This window comes from Sturnus vulgaris, chromosome 4 (assembly GCF_052056855.1).
Source record: "Sturnus vulgaris isolate bStuVul1 chromosome 4, bStuVul1.hap1, whole genome shotgun sequence".
Lineage (NCBI taxonomy): Eukaryota > Metazoa > Chordata > Aves > Passeriformes > Sturnidae > Sturnus > Sturnus vulgaris.
In genome coordinates, this window is record NC_142246.1 from 43,576,957 (window position 1) to 43,589,447 (window position 12,491).

A 12,491-nucleotide genomic window follows, 5' to 3' on the forward strand; every position below is an offset into this window, starting at 1 on the left:
GCATGGAATGTGAGCACGGAGAGAAAAGCAGAGGCGAAACTAAATCTCAGATCCAAAGGACATGGAACAGACCTGAATTTCATGGCACAAGCTTCCCCTTGCTCCAGTCAGAGACTCAGCCCCAAAAGTGCTTAAAATCCAAGTGACCAACAGGAGTTTCACATTTTCCTTCTTGTGGGAAAGTAAAAGTTAAGAAATGTATGGTCTTGCAGCTTCTTCATTAGAAGATCAGGATCCAGTTTGGAAGACTTTGTGACATCTGTGGGATGGGTAAGTTGATGATGCATGAGACATTGGATTGCCTATTCATTTAAATGGATAAAGTCCTAGCCCTAGTAAGATCAATGTGTCTTCTGCCAACAGCTGAGGAAACCCTGTGCTATGTTTGCTTTAACAACCATTTAAAGAACCAAATGAAGCCTTTGGGAATGAAACACAACCTGCCCCACGCTAGTTTCGACTGTGGGTTGGGTTTGGCAAGTTCCTGCTTCCTTGGTCACTTGTTCTCAGGTGGGCTCAGCACATTAGTCTCCAGCATAACCACATTAGGGACGAATAATGAACAATTAGCTGGCCAAGCTCCAAAATGAACCTCCTAAGAAAGAGTTATTTCTGATCTGTTTTTTATTAAGGCTGTACAAAAAGCTGCTATGGCAGTGAGGGTGGGGACAGGGCTGTGCAGCAGGAGGTGAGAGAGACCCCAGGGCTGACATGCTCCAAAACTGCAGCATGACACTCAGTGCTCTGTCCTCTGCAATTGTATGGGGGAAAACCCAGCCTGTGTTTCTGCTGCCAAGTCAGGGGCCAAAACTAATATAAACACGACTTTTTATAAAGATGCCCCTAAAAAAAAGCATTTTTTACTACTCCTCTATCCTTTAGTGAAAAGCCAAACCCCTGAAACTGATTTTGCCTTTTCAGATTGGCTAGCCTACTGATCAGACAGTGAAATGATTTTTTTTTTTTTTTTTTTTTTTTTTTTTTTTTTTTTTTTTTTTTTTTTATCAGCGTGAACAAGAATCCAGAAAGCTATGTCTGTCTGGCAGCAGTCATAAGGGTCATCATGCTTTGTGTACAGCATCATTAACACACCAAATGAGAGGCTGAAGAAAAGGCTCATGATGCAGCCTGGGCTCCCACAGGAAAGCAGCGATGCTGTCTGCTGAGCCTTAGCATCCTGCTTTTCCTCCACTGCCTTGTATGTGTGAATTTGTGTTTATTCTTACTCCTGTCCACTGCAAATTCTACTGTGAAAGTGTGCACAGAGGCACTGCAAGCAGTGTCAGGAACCAGCAGGAACTTTTTCTGAGCTGTAGCAAGTGTCTTCTGTGTCACTGAGGCACTCTCCCAAGAGGTCTGATGAGCACAACACCAAACAGCTCCTGCAAAGTTAGAGCACTGTCTAGATTAAGGCACTTAGTGCTAATAATATTCATGCAACGGATCAAGTACTCCAGGCCTTTTTTTCCAACAAATAACAAGGGTCTTGAAGTTTCTTGCTGTTTAAGAAGTTTTATTGTATGGCAGTAGCCTTCTAAGCATCAGTGAAAATGACAATTGAGAAGATGTTCTGGCTGAGGAATTTTTGCTGTTTTCTAGTAGTGCTTCTGCTAAAGGGTAATTCTGCAAAATAGCATTTGTAGGCTCATTGCTTTGCTTAATAGAAACAGTGAAGGACCTGAACCTAACAGAGCTACATTAGAGGTATTATGTTATCTTGCCTTTGTTCAAGCTTATGACGTGGTTTAAGCCCATTATACTAGCCAAGCGACAATAAATATTTGACTTGTGAATACTAGAAGGGAATTCATTCTTATTTCCTCTCCTCGGATTACATAAATCTGAATGACAAGCTATATGATCTATGTAATAGTTAACAATCTCTGATTGCAGTTGTTAACACTACCCAAAGGAATACCAGCTACTAGTCAAGAGAGCCGTGGTAACACCTTGCTAATGAGATCCATATTTCAGGATATTCAGACTAATAGTTTGATTGCCATGAAGACATTTAAAAAACAAAATAATTGGCATTAATAATAACAGGGTCAGTAAAAGGCTCCAACTGTATAAGAATCTTTTACATTTTTGGAGACTTATTTGGACTGCCTCTGAGCATCCTGGAATTGCCTTTGGCTTTCCCTCTCAGGCACCTGAGGCTACTTTTTACTTCTGATGAGATTTTGCTTACAGTCTGGTTGCTTTAATTAAAACTTCTAAAGCATTTTACATTGTATAATGTAGCCTTCACGGAACCATAACCTCTGAAAGTGCTGATGACCTTCAGAATAACTCTTGCAAAGCACTAGGAAATCAAAAATGTAGTTTTGTGTTTTCTGTCTCTCTCTCTTCCCCCCCCTCCCCCCAAGTATTTCAAAGCTCTCTTTCCCAGCTATATTTGGAGATCTCCAGATTTTCTCTTTTGGAAAGAGGCTTTATACTACAGTGCTAAATTGTATATGTGAGATAGAAGGAACATAATAATCTGAAGGGATCACTCATCACAGCAATTGTCAGAGCAGCAACACCTTCTCTCTTCAGGGTTTCCTTTTTCAGGGGACAAAGACAGTATTCAACACAAATTCATGGTATTTTTTCCTCTCCCTTGGACCAGGGTCATCCCTAGGAGCCTATTTAGCTATCCACATTACTCTCTTCTGGAAAATTTTGCATCACCTGCCCACCGCAAAGGTATGCTGTGGAGAACAAACCCACAGCTGTCTACTTGGTTCCCTGGGTAATGTCTGTTGGTTGCGCCTTCGAAAAGAAAGTTTGGAAATTCTCTCTGTGAAGAAGATGCAGATACTTTCAAAGCTTAGCATTCCCTACATGCTTAATGTTTCTATTTCTTGATGTATTTGTTTGCTGTTTGATTTAATGTGATACCATTTTACCTGATGAGAAAAAGCACTTTTCAGGTAAAAGAGGAAGCCAGAGAGTGCAGCACTGGCCTTTAACTCTGCCTTTCAGAAGCCACTCTTCATGACGAAATTTAATCACTTTCTGTTAAATTGTTGCAAATTTGCTGAAAAAATATACCAAGGAGCACTAAGCTAGTATAAAATGTTAAACCTTTCTGTCTTTCTATTTCCCTTAGGGCCCCACATGAAGCAAAATAAAAAAGGGTAGAAGAGTGACTGGCTAACCAAAACTATTATTTTGGAATACATCATGAAGAGAGGAAGATTTTTTCTTTTTCATATGGCTTGCATAGTTTCAAGATTCTATTATACAGTTTGGTGTAACAGCTATACCTTGATTTTTTCTAGTACACAGCCTAGTATTTTGAAAGTTGATCTCATGCTTTCCTTCCCTTTCTGCATGTATAGGTGCAATTTAAATATCATTATCGAAATATAAGTAGTTAAAGTTGCTTTATTCAGAAGCAACACAACTAAAGAAACTGACTGTATTTTCTGCAGTGGTGGAAAGTTTGGTTTGCTTAGATATGGGAGAAATAAAAATGAACTCCAAAGGAAAAGAAAACAATACAGGAAACAAGTTACTATTTGGAAAGTGTGTAAAGTACTGGAAATAAAGTTCTAGGCCTATATTAATTTGCCAGTACTTTTGGTTGTGACAGAAAAAAAGACAGAAGACAGACAGAAAAGACTCAAAGCCTAGAATTGGATGAGATAGTCTTGCCACTCCCAGGCAGTACTAACAGACTAATTCAGATAAATTGAGAGCTGTCTGTCTCAGGTAGACTTTGGGAAAGTTCCTTTAACCCCATTACATTGTTAGTTTGGAGGACCAGGTGGCAGTGGGCTAAAACATCAGTGTCCAATTTTAGAGACATATAATTACAATCAAAAGTACAAGTGGCCCCAAAAACTTTAATTGATGAGATTTTTGTGTCACCTGTTACAGTTAGTAAGTAATCTCTGATTTAGCTGAATACATAAGTCCAATGTCTACTTACCACTAAGACTGTCTTTTATATTTGTGCAAACGTTTTTACAGAAACTGTTTTCCTGAATAATTGTTTTATATACTGCAGCCATTGGTGGGGAGGGGGGAATTGTTGATGGCCAAAGGAAGATGCTGAACAATAAATTATACTGGAGAGCAGGACAGTGCCAGAGAGTACTTTAAATAAATGTGAAATATAGGTATTCAGATTTATGTCAAGAAATTATCCTTAAATTTTGTAGAACTACCTCTGAAGATATGAACAAGAATTTAATGAAACTTCTGGGGGGAAAAAAGGGCTCTGCTACGGTGTGGGAGTATTCAGCACTAAGATCAACCCATAGTGAAAAACAGTGAAATAGTGGAAAACACCAGCTTTCCACAGTGGTTTTCTATGAACTGCTGTTTAACGGAATTATAAATAGTTTAAATATTGCAGCTGTGACTCAGTTATTTTCAATACTGGGGAATACCTTATTAAGATTTGCGCCCACCAAAACCTCTTTGCTTACCGTGACAGTCAGGCTACCACGGTTAAACATAGATGATAGAAGAAAGTTGCTAACACTTTCAGCTTCAAGCACACACTTAGACAAATACTATAAATAGGCTGATGTTTTGTAAACTAGTACTTGCCAGAGACACAGACTACATGCTTTCCTGGGTGAATTTTTTCCCTGTTGCCTTTACAAGACAATTAGCTAGTCTTAGATATCTGAGCTCTCTTTCTATGGCAACGAATTATAAGCAAATAGCAGCAAAAGACTGACAAAGCTCGTGAGCAGCAAGCTTTCAGGCAAGCTGCCCAATATAGTTTTGCCAATATACAGATCTGCACTACCCTTGCTATGTCTACCCAGATTACGCCAGAATTAATTCTAGTTCTTGCACTGGGTTAGTCCTGGTTTAATCACAGTCTTGGTGGATCTGACAAACTTTGTGTTTTGGTGTGGATTTGGAGAACATTCAGAATTTGGTTCCCTTGTGTGCATTATCAGGATGTTAGTAAGAGACTGAAACACCTGCCTGCAAGGTTTCTAAGATTGGAGATCTGAGCCTGCAGTGTTGCACAGGTCAGATCAAACTGGGGCTCAGTTTGGTCAAATATTTCACCAAACCTCATGTTTTTGCTTAAAGCCATGTCCTTTAAAAGCACAATTTTCATTCAGTGAAAAAAGAAAAAACATCAGCAGCACTCTTGCATTAAAAGCAAATTAATCTATCAGTATGTGGCACACTTAGGGCAGAGCTGTTTTAACTCTAGTTATATTTGCTTTAAGCTACAGCCAGACACACAAAGGTGTCTCTATCATTGAAACTAGTATGTTTATACAGATGGTCTTTTGCCAGTCTTCTCACTAACTGTACTGTTTCTCTTCCTTTATATGTTACTTCCACTAAAACCATTACACTGCCTATAATGGTGGCAGAAATGGAGCAATAGAATAAGGGAGGGTCTTGCATTGTATCATCCTTGTAAGTATCAAAAATGACGCCATTTTTCTGAGTCAGGGTAAGAATTCACAGATCCCCTCTGGTATGTTATTATTGCTATGAAACTTATATGTAAATGTCCATAGCAAAGGATGGTGGTGTTACCAAGACCTAGGGTTTGAGACTGAAATTTCCTGTTGATGAGGTCATCTGTGCTATCAATTCTCTGAGCTGGTGCTGCCACAGCATTGTCTTTTATCTTCACTTGCAGTCAGATCCTGGGACTGCTGTAGTTATGTCTGGCTAAACTTTCATCCATGTTTGTTGCAGTAAATTTACTCCCTTTGTCTCCCAGGTGGGAATCAGGCTTGGGAAATAGGGTCCAGTTCTTTGACTGCATCCATGAAAATGTGCCTAATCTAGCTTGGAAATTTTGTCTGTTTTCCGGGCTTTTTATCTGCAACTGGGAAGTGTTAGACCTTTACACCTTTTGAAAATGAGATCTTGTATAGCTCTTTTTTTCTTTATCTGTTCATTTTATTGAAGAGAATATTTACATTATACCTCCACTTCAGCTCAGTATGTCCATGATGACCTGTTCCCTACAGGAATTAAGATAAAAGATTATTTTCTTTCTTGTTTTCTTGTTATTACTTCTGTTGTATCCTCTCTATTTTGTTTGAATACAATAGGTTCTATCTACAACCATTATTTTATTGTCTAAGTCTGGTGCAATGTGCTTGCACACTGTGGAGGGAGCAGAAAACATTCATAAAGAAGAAAGTCTCCCTGCATCCTCAGAACAAGCCCCTTGGAAAACCATAGCTTAAAGATAAGAAATGGCTTGTGAAATGATGAATACAAAAAGGAATCCAGTTTCCCCCCCTTGGTAGACCCTCTTATCTATCTTTAAAATTAGTGGCTCATTTTCTTTTAGTATCTATAGGCCAGCTTTGAATGTAAAATCCCTCAGGGATTGGTTAGAATGTAGAATTCCCTTGGTATTTGGTGCAAACTGTAAAACCCTCAAAATATATAAAACCCCCTGTAAAACAATAGCCGTTGGTATACGCTAGATCGGATGCCTTTACAGAATAAACTATGGATTTGTGTCTTTCTACATATCCCGGTTTCTTCACCCTGCTGGTCTGAGAGCTCACCGTGAGCCAAAATTTTGTCTGGGCAAGGCTCGGGAACTTGCTCCGTCACTGAGAGCTGCAGAAGCAGTCTCAGGGATCCCAAAGGAACCCTAAAAACCCAGCCAGTGACAGCACACAACTTTACAATATTCAGTAATGCCATGGGAGAAATATGAATTATGCCTTACCAGTGACTCTAAAAACATTCTTGAAAAGAGCAGCAAGACAAGAGAAACAAATCAAATGTCTGTCTGCCATCTGAGAAGGAGATGATTTCAGTTCCATCATGCAAAATATTAAAAATTACCTTTCCAAGGTCAGCCAGGAGAGCAGTTTGATTTGTAGGGAATTAAAGGTAGAATTAACCGTGTCTTTGCTTAGAAGTCTCCTTATCAAAAAGAGGAGCTCTTTGCTTCTTTACCTCCGGTCTGTCATATCCTTACATGAAGCAGAGAGAGAGGATGTTTTATACCATTTAGGAAGTGGCAGCAGGCAGTCTAAATTGGTAGATTTAGTTTTAAGTAAGGTATGAGCTGGATGAATCAATCTGTATTCCACTAACAACAAAAACTGTGGCTCTACTCCCTTGTTGTTTGCTTATCTTACCCCTTTTGCTACCTTTTATTTACTCCTGAGATTTTTTCTCATCCAGCAGAACAAGCTGTGATTATGACAGCTGCTGATCGGGTGTCCCTGCTCCATTGCCTGTGTCCTCCTACACCAGCAGCGCAACAGCACAGCTTCCTCACACCTCTGGTCTGTGTTTGGCTGGGGGAAATCAAAACATGGATAAGGACTATGCTGCGAGCCAGGACTTTGTGTCTGGTGTAACTCCCTCCTCACAGGAGTCCTGCTAAAGGGTCTGTTTCTCAGGCACCAACTCTGCCTCAGAGACCTTCCCCAGTCTAGGACTCTGACATGTGTGCACCGCTGATGACCTCATTACACGGGATGCCTGCCTCTCCCATCCCAAACCCTAGCATATGCAGCCTCAGGAATGGGCAGGTTAGAGAAGCTTAAGCATCTGCCTAGGCAGAGCTCAGTTTTCATTCTCATTCCTGTAGGGAGTGGGATGCACAGCACTGCCAGATATTAGGATATATCTACCAGTAAAAAATCGTGGACACACTGTTAAAGATCTAGGAAAATTACAGCCAGGAAAATCATTCCCAAGCTGGAGCTTCTCCTGATTCTCTCAGCTCTGCTCCCAAGCTGATAGCTTGTTCAGCTCTGGTAGGGAGACTTTCTCCCAGGATGATAATTTGGTCAAAATAGAATGGAATTAATAACTTTAGATTAACACCTGGTGCCGACTGTGGGACTCATTCTGAAGTACTGTCCCAGAGGCGTTTTCTCAATTATCCAATGAGCTACTGTCTTGTCTTAGCTCTGCTGAACACCCTATAAGTATGAATCGTGTTCTCAATAAAAGGCCTTCTTTCCCTAAGGAGGTCTGTGTGTGTTGCTGTCATTGCTCTCTCTCTTTAGCTTAGTAACCACAAAAAATTGGGGAAAATAATTTTTAAAAGTAAGGATTTAAATTTAAATTACATTAGTCAAAATGGGCTAAACCTTGTACAGAAGGCCTTCTTCAGCATTATCATTACTTGGATCCATGTTTTCCCATACAAAGAAATCCTTTATTCTTCCCTTTATCTGCAGACAGCTTACAAAATTTATCATAGATGCCTTATAAAACCAGAAATATGGACAAATTAAGCAGATTTTTAAAATGGTGGTTTAGTATTTGAATGCGCTTCTTTCATTTGGTTATTTCCCCTTATTATTTATGGCATTTTAAAGATGACATAATATGATACAGGAGCAGCCTTCCTCTATAATAACAATTCTATGGAAGGTTTGTTACTCATACATGTGCCTTCTCGCTCCTGGCTAACTCTCATTTTCAAATCACCATCTAATTTTCTATGCCTTTTAGCATAAAATCTTTTTGGTTACCAAGGTTGTTGATGCATTGCGGTCTTGCCATTAAGCTTACTACCAACCTCTGGTACAGGTGGTAGTCCATCAAGATTATAAACATCACAGGAAGAAAAATACATCCAGCTAACAGCAAGTATCCTTTCATCCTCTAGGCAGAGTGCTTAAAAGTCCCAGTGTTTCTCTTCCTCTGTCACGATTTCCTGCACAGTAATAACCTCTGATAAGGTTTTTGCATTCTCACTGGATTGTATTTGTATTTGGGAGGAAGCCTCTGAATGGGGTCCCTCTATGAAACAGAAAAATACTTCTTCGGAGAAAAGTGGAAATAGAAGGACTGTTTATTTAACAGGCAAAACATTTCCCAGCACAAAAATGAACAATACTAAACAGCAAAACCTCTCGCTGCTCCAAAGAGATGACAGATTTAGAAGAGTTCTTTCCGTGGGCTGCCCGGCTCACTCAGTCTGTTCTCAGTCCCTCCAGCGCTGACAAATGCTGCAGCCCAGGCCAGGCCTGGTGGGCCACAGATGTGAGCTCCCGGTGCTCTTCTGCGTTTTCAGTCCAGAGCAGGTTCAAACAGTTCTAGGAAAAAGGGAAAAAAACACTGTCCAGGGAGCTTCTCTGCCTCAGATAGCCAGAAAAACTAACCAAAAGCAAAAAGAGAGCTCTCTCCCGCTGTCCACTGCAGACAACACAGTCTGTGAGCAGGAACGTGGGGGAGCCAGTGCAGTCTCTGATAACAAACTCTGCACTTCTCCTTTCCCCTCCTTCGCTTCTGGAATCAGTCTAAAAGCTGCAGAATTCAATATTCATCACCAACCGAACAGATGGTTTGGGGATACAGGCAACATACAGTCACCTCAAGACATATGTTGAAAACAATAGAGTTCCACTTAAAATTGTTCTGTGTGTTATTTTTAAAATCAGTTTTATTGAAACTGTCTGTGTGGTGGCATTCAAGTATGGCATATGACAGTGTGAATAGTCCTGCCAATGCATTAATCTGCAGTACAATTCCTATTTTCATCCCTACTGTTTAAAGTACAGTCAATCATGATCACATTTCCATTAAAGACTACATGCTGAACCATTTTAATCTGTGACTAATAAAATAATTGTAACACTTTCATTAAATCCTCAGCCAGTCTGAGCACTATGATCAGTGCTGGCAGAGTAGTGATTTTCTGTTTCTTGAGCAATGCATCTGCCATTGTCAGTGATCTACAATGACTAGACAGTCAGCTTTTTCCTTTACTCCCAAGTAATGTGTATTCAGTGTTAGTGTCCCAGTTATGTCTGACCTATGCGTGAATTTATTACTCAACTGGCAGAGAGAGAACACCATAATTAATAGAAAGCCAGTGGAATATGCAATAGATCCAAGAAATAGGAACCAGTAACCCCTTGACATGGATAGGGTCTGAGGAGAGAGACCTGTGTTCTCTTTGTTCAAGGGGCAGAGATCCATAATGCAGACACAAAAGTTTTAGCATTGCTCTTTTCTTTGTAGAGGGAAAAAAAATGCACTTTTTTGTAAACTTGTGGGGAAAAAAACTTGCCAAAATGAAATTATTATTAATGCAGATTTAATTCCTTTTTTTTCCAGGAATAAAAAGTTCAATTACCAGATTATATATTTACCTATATACTTATTGCAGGGGCTACTTTGCCGTTCTGTGGAAAAGGTGAGTGATTTTCTGTGGGGAACCAGAGCTCACTCGTGAAGGAGGCTTCTGTCTGCAAAAGCACCCCTGGCCAGTTTGTTATAATAAGCATAAACTAGGCGGGAATAGATGTGTAGAAGTTCAGCTGGTGAGGAAGGGACGTGCCTGCAGCACTCAAGAGTGAGAGTGCTTCTCTGCTATATTGTCCCACTGGGGACACAGGAGAGTTTTGGAGACTCAGGTGAGCTCAAACATCTGTTTTTGATACATGGGAAAAGAAAAATCAGGTAAACAAGGTAAAAGGAAAGGGTAAACAAACACCAAGCAGAAGATGATGGAGAATAAGAGGCAGAATTAAAACTGAATAGCAGACAGGAAAAAGCTAGTGGGCAATTTGAAGGCTTCTAGCACAGTCAGACATCCCATAGCCCAGTGCTGGCATGAGGTCTGAGCAGAGCAGCCAATGTCTACCTGAGCATACCCAGACATGGCAAAGATCAGCCATGATCTTTGGAAAAGGAAGGAAATGCCAGACCTAAGGTACACGAGTAACCTTTAATTTTGCTCTTATTCTATGTTTTATGATGGCAACACAGACAAATATCACTTTTTTCTCCTTTTTCCTGAGGCCTAAGCTTTTCTCAGCGGCCAGGCTGAGTGCTCAGCGAGCCCACACACTTAATGATCGACAATTAAGTATTCAGTTTTTACCTTGTTATTTGTTGAACAGAGCCGCATATTCAGCACAGCAAATCAAAGCAGGCCTGCCGGAGCTCTCCTGTGACAGCCACAACTCTGCAATAAACTGGAGCACAAGTCCTGTGACGAGTAGCTGAGGGAGCTGGGGTTGTTTAGCTTGGACAAGACTTGGAGTGTCCATATCACTCTAAAACTGCTTGAAAGGAGGGTATAGCCAGGTGAGGGTCAGTCTCTTCTCCCAAGCAACCAGCAACAGGACAAGAGGACAGTCTTAAGCTGCACCAGGGGACATTTAGGTTGGACATCAGGAGGAATTTCTTCACAGAAGGAGTAGTTTGGAAGGGGCTGCCCAGGGAGTTGATGGGGTCCCTTGAGGTGTTTAAATAATGACTGAATGTGGCACTCAGTGCTATGGTCTAGTTGACCATGGTGGTGTTCGGTCATAGGATGGACTCGGTGAACTCAGGGGTCTTTTTCCAACCGAATTGATTCTGTGATTCTGTTAGAGGCTCCAGGAAATAACGCTTGGTTTAGCCTTAGGAGAGCAGGGACGGGGTAACCATCATTCCTGTTACTGGGTTCGCGGCGCCCGGAGTCCGACTTGACAAAGTGCTGCTAGGGACAGGTGAGCCCCAGTCTCTGGAAGCACCGAGGGTGACGAGCACTTCCCACTACCGGCTCCCTGACAAAGCGAGCGGCGGCCGGACATGAAGCGGCGAGCGCTGGCATCGCCCCAGCACCGGCCGTTCCCATCGCGGGAAAAGGCGGGGCGGGTGAGGGGCTGCCCCCTTGTCCTAGGCTGAACCATACGGCCGCGGCGGGACCTGCGCAGCTCCGCCTCGCCCGCCCTCGGCATCATCGCTCCGCGCCAGCACCGGGGCGGGGCGGGCCGGGCCCTGTTGCCGGGTTACCGCTGTCATCCGCCCGCGCCACCGCCGCGCTCGCTCCGTCTCCCGCCCGCCCTCCCCGCCCCCTCCCGGCGCCGCAGGAAGCGAGCGGATCTCGGGGCGCTGCTGCTGTCGCTCCCCCCACCGCGCCCGGCGTCCCCAGCCCGGCCCTGACCCGCCTCCCAGCACCCCGCACCGCCGCTCCCCCCACATGCTGCAGAGCGGAGCGGCCGCGGCGCCGAGCCCTGCCGCCCGGCTGGCCCGCCGCGCCGCCCAGTTGGGGCCCTGACGGCCCCTCTGCCGCTGGAGCCGGGGCCCGGCGGTGCCCGCAGTGCATGAGAGAGAGAGCGGGGCGGGGGCTGCGGCCCGAGCCACTCGCCTCCTGGCCAGTGGCGGTGCGGGGACCGTCCCTGGGGGGACGCCGAGGCGGTGGCTCCATGTGAGAGGACGCGGTGGCGCACCTGATCCGCCGCCGGGACAACCGCAGCCGAGGGGATTCCTCGAGGGCCACCAGTCCGCAGCCCGCCCGGGGCGGGGGGAGCGCTGGACCCACCTGCCCCTTTGAAGTCACCCGGTCCCCGGCGGCAGCCCCGGGGCGGTGGGGAGCAGCGGACCCCGTCCCGCCAAGGGAGGGGGGCTCCGCCTCGCCGCCCGTATCGCCCTGCCGGCGGGAAGGCGCGCGCGCCGCGAGCGGAGGGAGAACCCAGAGGAGCCCGTCCCGAAAAGTGAGTGCGAGCGGGAGGAGCCGCCTTGGGAAGGGGCTGGGTGCCCCGGGGCTGCCGGCGGAGCGGGCGGGGGGCTGGGGTGGGGGG

The 12,491-nt window shown here is 43.9% G+C and overlaps 1 protein-coding gene and 1 long non-coding RNA gene across 2 annotated transcripts in view; one reads left to right on the forward strand and one right to left on the reverse strand.

Moving 5' to 3' along the window:
* Positions 1 to 8,743: 8,743 nt before the first annotated feature.
* On the reverse strand, positions 8,744 to 11,633 carry LOC148223981 (uncharacterized). The gene is made up of 2 exons (XR_015803220.1): positions 10,805 to 11,633; positions 8,744 to 9,011 (listed from the first exon to the last, which is right to left on the reverse strand). It is a non-coding gene; the product is annotated as an uncharacterized LOC148223981 (long non-coding RNA).
* Positions 11,634 to 12,257: 624 nt separating this feature from the next.
* Positions 12,258 to 12,491, forward strand: part of FBXW7 (F-box and WD repeat domain containing 7) — a 193,370-nt gene continuing 193,136 nt past the window's right edge. The window contains exon 1 of the mRNA XM_014890687.2: positions 12,258 to 12,404. The gene's annotated coding sequence lies outside the window, so the exon portion shown is untranslated. The remainder of the gene's footprint in view (positions 12,405 to 12,491) is intronic.